Genomic DNA, 10,648 nt, shown 5'->3' on the forward strand with positions numbered 1-10,648 from the left:
CTCATGAACTGACTGAATGCATGGTGCAATGGTAAGCACTTGCTAGCTGGAGGCCACAGTTGAGATTAGGCTTCATTTTTGTCTTGTCTTTGTGGCTCATGCAGCAACAAAGTGTGGGATGGAACCTATCCCAAAGAGTCTGTAGTTTTATGAAACAAGAGATGAATAATTTGAAGCAGATGACATGACTGTCCAGAACTGCCACAATAATATAGTAGCAGAACAGGAACATGGTCCAAGCCTTCCAGGTCCAAAAGTGGCTTATCATCCAATGGCCTATCTTACCATTTTTTAAGCATTTTTGCAGCATATGTATGTCATAAGCTCAGCAGCAGCTACCTGTGCAATATTCAAGAGTCTGCAGTTTAATCTGAGTTTGTGGCTCTCAAGATAAGTTTTCTTTAATCTTTATCTGTACAATTGTGAGCATGGTACATATAAGATTCCTTATATCCTCAGCTGAAAATGCCTTGCCTACTGCAAAGGCACAGAGCTTCTGTCACATGAAAAGGCATGGGGGGAGTGGGGTGGGGGGTGCAAATCTCTTTGATCTGTCTATTAATGCCCCAGGAAAGCTGAGACCTTTGTGCCTGACCAGTCTGTCAGTGCCCTGTTACAAGGACCCTTCACTGAGCAGTCCCTCTGGGTCGGAGGGAGATTTGACTGCCTTGTTCAGGGAAACACGCCAACAGCATCAGGGGGACCCCTCAGCGGGTCTTCCCACTTTATTAGAATGTGTTACCCGCTGCCGGCAACTGCTAGCGCCCACAAAGGACTCACACAAACAGTTTACGGAATAACACTCTTTATTAATGTGACAAATTTCGGTTTGTGATCGCCGGTGGTAGGGACTGTCTGCAAAAACAAGATTGAAATTATATACAACCAAACTACATACAACTAAATTATAATCACTAATAACAGCTAGCATGAGTTAGTTATTTAGCATGCGTAAAACAAAGTTCTTACCCAGTAGGCATCCCTATGGGGGAGAAGACAGGTTCAGCCTATCAACTGATCCCAGAAGTTATGACAGTCTTCCCTAACTTCTCCCCTCATCTGTCCACTTTTTATACTTCATAGTACATTCCATATTCACTTATCATACACAGGACTGGTTACAAGTTTCTTGCTTGTAATGCAAATTAGTACGCATCCTCAGACAGCACTGCTGAAGTTCTCTGCTAACTACACATGCTCCTCAAGTGGGGTTTTGCCCTCTTTCGGGGGAGGGGGTATTTGAGTTGGAGGTCATGATCTCCCAATACCACAATTATCTTCGTCTTATTTTCAACTAATTTTCTGTTGATGTGAGTGGATTGCAACACCTTATCATCCTGTTTCCTCTCATAGCCAGAACTTTCCTCATTTGAAGGCTTCTTTCTGCGTAACTTAGATAATGGTGTTCTTTTCACTATTTGTTCTTTGTTTCTCATCCTCCCCAAGACTGACTACCGTGATTAGAAGTGCCTTCATAACAACTTTAGGGAGTGAGTCAGCTTGACCTAACTTTGTGAACACTGAATCAGAGTTGGGTAATCTGTGAGTTTAGACAACAATTCTCCTGCTTTAGATTTACTTCAGTCCAGGACTAGTCCGTTTCGATCACTTTTGGGTAGAGCTTGAGTGACTAGCCATACATATTATTGCTACTAACTGGTATCATGTGCCCAGTGAGGTGTAGTAGTACCTTGGAGGCAGGTAACTTTGGGGTGGAGGTGTGCGTTAGTATTACAATGAGATTATTTCACCTGACAAAAGTCATTTTGCCACAATGGTTGACTCGGCCACAGACATCTCATGGATTCTTCATGAGGCAGCTGCTATGCAGCTTGTCAGCTGTGTGGTGCCATCGAGTTCTCATTCCTGCAGGGAGCACAACAGAGCCTGGCCGTGGGGTCTCCACTCCATTCTCTGTCACTCCTACCAGCAGGATCCTTCTGAGCTGGCAGGATGTGTTTCTTAGGGAGCTGTGGTGATGTACATTCTGTGCAACCATCCTGAAGGCAATAGCTGTATTTTACCCTAAAAAAGCTTTCTGTAATACTACGCTTCTGTTGGGACCCAATTTTCTCTAATCCTCCCGCCCAAGGTGATTTTCCCACAGCTCCCTTGGCAAGAAGGCACAAGAAGGGGCATGACTTCTATTTTTTAAAATATGTCATATAATAATGTCATAACTATTTTATCATGTAATTTACTGCTTTGTCATATAGTCCCACAGTGGTATGACACATCATTTTGGACATACTATAAAAATTTAACACTTCTAAGTTTAAATGAGCTGTAGGTTTGCATTTTCTGCATGTGATCTACATTAGCATAAGAACTCACGTGAACAGTTCTGGCTTGCCATCAAGCAGGAAACATGCTGCAAAATTTCCACAACTATAAATTTGTTTATTTATTAACTTATATCTGTGAAAGATATCACAGTCACTGAAAGCAGGACAGTGATAATGTGGTTTCTTTTAATGACATAAAAAGGTTTTTTTAATGAGTTTTGAAGATTATGTGTATTGATAATACATTAACAATGAAATACTGCAGAGATATACTCTTATGAGCAAAATATTTGTAGTGCAATTATTTGAAACAAGATATGTGTGAGTTCCCTTGAAGTCTTCTTTCTTCAGTTTTTTTCATAAAGGATATACTTCAGTCTCTCTGTTTTGTTGTCCATTCTCGGAATTGTAACAACTGCCTCTTTGGAATAGCTCAGGCAAAACGGGTTGTGGTGAGAAGGACTGATGGACAGGCATTTCCTCTAGAATCCCTGGGTACAGGCACTGGAGCTGTGTTTTGTCCTGAAATCTTGTGCACAGGTAATGGCAGCAGCTGTTCCTTATGGAGTGGCATCAAGGAAATTGTATCCTCTCTGAAAAACTGAAAGGGTACTGCTAAATGGCCACTTAATAGAAATGCTCCTAGACAGGGAGGCAAAGTCAATGTCAGCTCTTCATAATACCAGCAGAAATCAAAGTGAAATTTGATGATTAAAAGGTTTAGATAAACACAGCTGAGAACAATGTGACTCTGTTTCTTCAGCAAAAAGCTTGAATGACAAAGTTGTGATAAATGATTAAAAATGTTCTTGCTTCCTAACTGATAATCAAAGAAAGGCAAAATTACAAATATATTTTTAGAAGTACCATTAATCCTACAGAAAACCATAATCTTTTTTGATTTATAACTCATACAGTCTTTTTTTATAAAAAGCTTTTATGAAAAGCACTGAATTGGCCGCAGGATAGTTTTATGTTGAATCTCCATTGTAATAGGCCTGTAAAGACAAACTGTGGCAACAGTTCAGAAACTCTTTATTAGCATGGCTGAATAAAATGGATCTGTTCAGAATTACGGGCATTTTCTGGCACTGACTTTAAAACATCATTCTTTAAATTTTGTTTGCTGCCTAGACAAATTAGATCACATTATCCTTGAAAATCTAGAAAGCCAAGATGATTAATCACGGCACTGACCAACTAAGGGCAAGGACTCCAGATGGCCTAGTGTTCGGGAAAGTATGTTCCCAGATTAGAAGAGCAGCAGCAACAAGCAGAGGCACAGGTACTGCAAATAGCAAACTGATGAAGTTGGAAGTGTAGGGGACTACTGGGAAAATACCCTGCAGTGATTTTGAAGACTTCTTTCCAACTGCTTGAATTCCTGTGGGAGCCCCGAGTGGCCTATATGTTCATGCCCCAATCTGTCACTGGCAGGGGATTTCACGTCTTTGCAATTTTACCTGTCTCCCAAATCCAACAGAGAGTATCCAGAAGAGGCATCTGTCTCCTGACAGGTGAATGTCAATCAAAAAGAAGACTTTAACTTAGCATGCAATTTGAGTGGAAGTGTACAATTATATCTATTCTAGTATAAAGCCCTCAACATCATTTCCGTCTTGTGTGGGAAGGCAGGTGGAATAGCAGGAAAAACAGAAGTACACATACTTTCAAAGTAGTTTGTTCATTTAATAATAGAATTGATTGGTCAAGATACCAAATCTTGCAGTAAGAGGGAACATGAATGTGGTCAGGGAGCAGTAAGAACCCGACACAAGGAAATGTCCCTCACTGTGTACCTGCATTCAAGGCTCGTTTTCATATTTCTCCTGTACTCCAGTTGTGACCCTTCTCCTTAGTTCCCTTTCCTGTTCTTGGGTTGCCTAATGTCAGCTTCCTCTAGTGTTTAGTTATGTAGCGGCCAGTTTGCTTCAGTGGCAGGATACCATAACAATATTTCTGCTCTCTTAAGAGAGGTGCTCAGATCTAGCAAATTTTGAAAGAAATAAAAAAGGGCCCACAGAAAGAGAGACCCTCCCTATGTCATTCATTTCATGGTCCAGTGCTGTAGTTCTTTCTGGAGAGCTTTTTTCATTTTAAGGTTTCTTCAGTTTGAAGGTTATCTTGTCAATAAATCTTGAATTTATATTGTTTTTAGAATTCCCAGAAAAAAACCTAAAATCTGTCTATGATCTACACATAAGATTCAGCTCATGAACAGGCTCCCTACCATTCTGCTAACAAGTCAGGGAAAAAATGACATAATGCAAGCACTATTAAGCAAATCTTTATAATGAAATGAAATGGGGACCAAAGTGTTTTAAACAATCACATTTTCCTCCATCTGTAATGATATGTGGAAGAGGATCCTGCACAAATCTCGTGTTCATAGCCTGAAAATCCAATAATTGGGCCGTACTTTGGGACTGTGACAGATTTCATTTTGTGAGAGTACTTCCCCTCACAGCATTTGGAGTGTGTTCATTCACACACAGAAAGACTTCTTGGGTGGCTGTTCATTTCAACAGTCACTTTCATGTTTTTAGGCTCTGATCCAGTTTTGAGAGGGAGATGGATCAGGCTGGATTTCCTTAGGCCAGCTTTGAACTGCTGCTGCTTTTGTGTGATCAGCTAAAAGCTTCAGGACCAGGTGGTGGATGAGCTTGGTTGGCAGTAATGCTGCTCACCTCTCCTGTTGTGGCTGCTCATGCTGTTTATTTCCATGTGCCCCGGCCACTGTACGTTAAACTCACTCCAGCTTGTTCCTGGGCACTGGGTGGGACGCAGATATGACTGTCACCCATCAGCTAGTCCATGACAGTGAGGATAATGCCTTCATATCTTTGTTCACTGCAAAGCCAAAGCTTCTGTCCTATCCTGTGTCATGGCACACTGCATGCAGGTGGCTGTTGTAGTAGTCATCTTTTCTGTGCATTTCTGCTAGTGATGAAAGTCAAGCATACCTTAGATGAGCTGCCTCCTGTTTGAGGGCCAGTTGGTAGGAAGCAGTCCTGAGATCCCTGTACATTTTCTGTAATGCTAGAAGGTACTGAACTTAGAGAATGAGGATGATGCACATAATGTTGACTTGGAAGCATTAATGAGAGATATTTCCTATTTGGTTCCTGGCTTTTCCTCCTCGTAGTAGTACCAATACATGGTGGGAGTATCATACGACCAGGAAGACATGAAATTGAATTACCAGGAGGATCCGTGGCAAAATTCTGCTAGAGTCAGCAGAGTGTTATGAAGCCATCTAGTAACTTGCCCAGTTAAGTACTGCACAGAGTACTTAACTTGAGAAAAATTGAGATAAACAGTTATCTCTGTCCTTTTCTGTTATACATCCACAGTGAACCAGTCTGATGCGGGTTAGTCAAATACAAATTTGTTGTGTGAGCCCTGTGTTTTTTTACACACATACAGTGTTCTTGAAATAGTAACTGGTGGACAGCAATGTCAGTACAGGAAATACGGGAAAAGTATATGGGAACTAGGGAACATGGGGCATTTAAATGCTTGGTGTGCTTTTTTTGGTTTTTTTCAGTGCAAGTGAGCATTTCAAAGGAAAATGCAGCCATTCTCAGATGATTTTGCCTTAGAGGTAGTAGCTATTTGGAGCCACTGACTATACAGATACAAAGAAGATTATTTATTCCTAGTCCATTACTTTGCAGTCACCCCCAATTAATTTGCCCATCCCATTTTCTTGCACAGTCACTCAGTATCACAAGAATCTTTGCAGACAGCTTTTAGTTTGACTTGAACCATGAAGGCAAACTTTGTCACCTTGCTATTCACACTTCCACTGAACATTTTCAATAGCACAAATAGTTGGGCCATTCTACAAGTGCCCCCTTGCCTCTAGAAGAGGTGACTATTTTAAAATTCTGGCAGTTTCAAAGAAGACAAAGAAAATTAGGACTGCCATATGTTTACATCCCAGACAGGAAGGTCATGCTAATGAGTAATTCACTGTAAGTGAACCTGTGGCTTTCTTGAGTACAGGATCTGCTCTAGCACTTTTTAAGTCTGCTGTGAACAGTACTTAATTTAGAATAAAATTAGTGCTTGAGGGAAGAATGGGTTTTGGGGTGTTTTTGAAATATATTGTTTCTGATTACTTTATAGCATGTATTTCTCAAAGTTTTTTATCATTGTGACTTCTGGGGTTTTTATGGTATTAAGTAGTTCTAAATTGAGCCATGTTTTCAGGTGAGAAACCTGACGCCATCATGTATATTAAGCTATCAACCATAGCAAGAAAACTATAATACTGCAGTGAGTCAAAACACAGAGATTTAATGTTTAACTGATATCAGCCTGAAATCAAAGGCCAAAATTTGAATTGCTTGCTTTATCTGCCTAAGTCGGATTTACTGACTGCATGGCACAGGTGTCCAGTTGAGTCAACAGATTTGGGGCATCAGAGTTAAGCACGATGTCCCCTATACAGCCAGCAGAAAGCAATGGAGCAGGGCTGTCAGCTCTGGAAGATTTAAAGTCCTGAATGAGCTGCTAACTTTGCTACTGTCTGTGTACAGAACAAACAGGAAGAATCTGAACAGGCCACCTCCTCCTCTATGCTACAAAAAATGGGGCTGCCACATGCAGACTACTTCCTGGGAGTGGTTCCTGGAGCACTTTGACTCCCAAGCTCTGCCTGGGAATCATTTGAGGGAATGCTTGGAACTGGGCCCTGGCAAAGCATTTCTGTGGAGTTACTCAGTGCTCCTGCACACCATCCAGCTTGCTGGAGAAGCACAATCTTTGCATGGAAGTAAAAAGAAGTATATGAAGAAAAAAGAATGAAATGCTATTTTAAAGCAAGTCTAGGGAAATGCTGTTTCCTTTAATTCAGATCTTATTTCTTTTGGCGTCAAATACATAAATTGTTTGTCATAAATTGTATTTTCCTAGATAATATTTAGCTTTGAAATACTTTAATTTTAAAATGGATTAATAAAACACTTTAAATGTGGGATTAAAGTTAGCTTTAATCTGAGGACCTAAAAGGATCACTATTAAGATGATTTATTAAGTCTATCTAAGGAGAATATTCTTCTCAGGGGTGTATTTGAAATAGAAATTGAGGTAATGCATTACAGAAATATTAAGAAATTGAGAGATTTACAGACAGAGTATTATGCTATTTCCTTAAAAAAAAAAAAAGAAAAAAGGAGGGGGGTGGGGGGTGGCAGTGGAAGAACCTTCTAAAGCATTCAGTCATGCTTTCATGCTTACTGAATCAATGAAGACTGAATATTCCCCAAATAAAAACTTAAGATTATCAGTGTTCTCTCAATAGTTCTACAATGTGCACTTCCTGAAGAGCTGGGGTTTGGATTGGGAAGGGTCTGAGAGACTGACTGTCTAACGTTGTTGAAATCAAACCTTACAGTCAGGTATTTGAGAAGTTAATAGCTATTAAAATTAGAAATTCTTTTCCATAAAAAATCTTTTGCTGTGATGAGCTTTTATTTAACAGTTCGCATTATGTCCAAATAATTTATTACCTACACATTCTTGTTATTTACCTTTTCATTAATATATTGTCATGAATTTCAATACCTCCAGTACATGCAGGTGTATGACTGTCCTAAAAAATATCAGTTATGAAGTAAATATGAGTGGCAATCAGTCATTGAAAGCATCTCTTCATTACCTTCATCTTTATGATCCTTAAAAATTGCAGTGGGGAATCCTTATATAATGTTTAAAAATAACATCTAATAACTGGAAAATGTTTTAAGTTCCTTTCAATTGCAGTTTACAAGATAATGATCTTGTGGGAACATGCCTCTGCATTTCCATGTATTCATGGCTGACAAAATTAAATGTCTCCTTTAATTCTTTTGGCAGTTGAAGAAGTGATTGAAACCTTTTGTTATTCAACCTTCAAGATTAAGTGATCACATCTGTTGAGTTATTTTTTGAAGGATGTCATATAGATTTGGGTAATTAGCTAGAAGCTCATTTTTTACATTAACGTGCAGGCAGAGTACTGTCTCCAAAGTTTATTATCAGACTTAAGAGTTGCAAATTATATCAAAGTTCAAGCCACTTGATTATAGCATACTTGTAACGTTTTCAAATACTACCAGTGCAGTTTCCTTGCTGTCTAAAATAATCAAGCAGATAACGATTTCACATTTCACAGTAGTGGAAAACTGTCAGGAACATTCGGAGGCATTGATGACTATGGGTATAATATGCCCTTTAACTGTTTTCATTTGATGTAGAAACATGTAGCTTTTGCTCTGAGCAGTTGCATCTTTTGAATGAATGTTGCAAACAATGCCAGTTAATTTGCTGATGCACTGATGTGGTGTATATGAATATCTATACATAATGGATTTATTTTGTTGCCTCTGCAGAAGCTATCTTTGAATTTATTCACAACAAAAAAGGTTTCAGTTTTGCTCTTCAGATCTTATGCTAGAATTATTTTTATGATCTGCTGTGATGCAAGATATCTTGTGTCTGACAATCTATTGCAAACAAAGGAGAAACAACTTCTGCATCTACTACAGAAAGCTTTATGGCAGCTACTGCAGTTTGTACTGATCTACGCAAATAATTTTCTTACTTGTTCCATGAAAAGGAAAATCTTTCCATCTTGTCTTTTGGATGGAATGCTACTACTAAAGTAACTGTCACAGTCATGATTCATGATGGGCTGTGATTCAGCCAACAATGAATAAATATCAGTATATCTGGCTCCATATCAGACTGTTCATTGTGTTTACTCTCTATTGTTTGTGCATTGAGCACAATACACAATATTATATGTATAATCTTTAGATATTATGCCTTCCATAGGCAGTATTTATCTTTCCATGCCAAATAACTGCACATGCAAGAAACGTCTAGCTGAACTTTTTTAGATGGACTTGATTTGTTCCACATACATATTCAAATATAGCATTTGCACTGTAATGCTCAAGACTGTAACGATTCTTAAGGTTTAGGGGTATTGTGCATGTGTAAATAATTGCTGTTTGACACAAAAAAATATTTCAATAAATTTGATCTTTCATTTTCTTGATCTTCAGTAAGGGTAGTTCAACTTCAGAGAGTCAGACAAGGAGGAGTGAGTCCAGAAAAATACTTGTTTCTCTTTTCTGCCTTATTGTGACCAGGTTCTTCAGGCATCCCGAGATCACAGTCAGCGTCTGATCCACTGCTGAGGGAACTTTCCTCTCACTTCAAAACTCCCAGAGTCTTTGCCCTGAGATTAAAGATAGTTTGGTTTCCTCAAGTCTTTATTCTGTAATTTCCTTAGCACCTCCAAAAACATCAGGAAACAAATCCATATGTCAAAGCTGAAGTCCATGTACAGTTCTTGGAGCACTTGTTTTGTAACACAACTCAGTTTTAATAAAGAACAAGCATTTCCTGATTACATAGTTATTTTAAACTTTACAGGCATTTCCAATCTTGCTTACCCTTTCCTCAGCTGAGTGCAAAGTACAAAAATACTGTGTTTCAACTAGAAACATCTCAAGCATCCCTGACTTGCTTCACAGGTGCAGTTCAAATAGTTTGAATTTTTGTAGTTGTTCTTTGTTAAAAATTCTTCAGGTTCCTTTATAAAACTGTATTCAATTGGATGTCTCCTTCTTCATACAAGAAATAAAGAGTGTCATTAATAATAAACAGTGAGCAGTCAGCCTAGAAGGGGGTACATAGAGCTAACCAAGAAGAAAATGTATGCATGCAAGTTTAACTGAGCATTGCCTGAACCAGTCCTTCTCCGTGGGCATCACTGTCCTCTTGGGATTCAGACCATTAGGTACTTTTAGAAGAGATCACAAGATGCAAGAAGATGGTCTTGTCCTCCACAGCACTGTCATTCAACTTCTTTTCAGAAAAGGTGGAACCTGGATTCTAGACCCTCCTTAAACATGTCTGTGCGTGTGTACATATATGTGTGTGTGTGCATGGGCAAGTGTGGTGGGGATGGCAGCTCCTAGTTTGTGGGAGAAGGTTCTGATCACTTCCTGCTCCTGTGGATGGTGGAGTCTCCATCTCTTTTGCTGAAGTTTGAAGGGAGATGAAGGAACTCATGACAAAGATGTTTTTTCAGTTGTGTAAGAAGAAGCCTTATTGTGTGGTCACTAGGTTGTACTGTCTACTGGAAAATGAAAACCATTCTTTCACACCCCTGTGGGGTAAGGTAGGCCTGCAATCCAGCAGGAACCAATTTGTTCCTGAAAGTCAGTACATAATGTGAAGCTTCTTAAGTACTAATAATGGGGCATTCTTTTTGTTCTTTTTTTCAGTGCCAGTTAATGGTGAACATTAAATGCTTATAAACCTATAAAGGGATCATTTCTAAACAGTGATTTGTGTAACTCAAA

Source organism: Falco naumanni, chromosome 2, assembly GCF_017639655.2.
Source record: "Falco naumanni isolate bFalNau1 chromosome 2, bFalNau1.pat, whole genome shotgun sequence".
Classification (NCBI taxonomy): Eukaryota; Metazoa; Chordata; class Aves; order Falconiformes; family Falconidae; genus Falco; species Falco naumanni.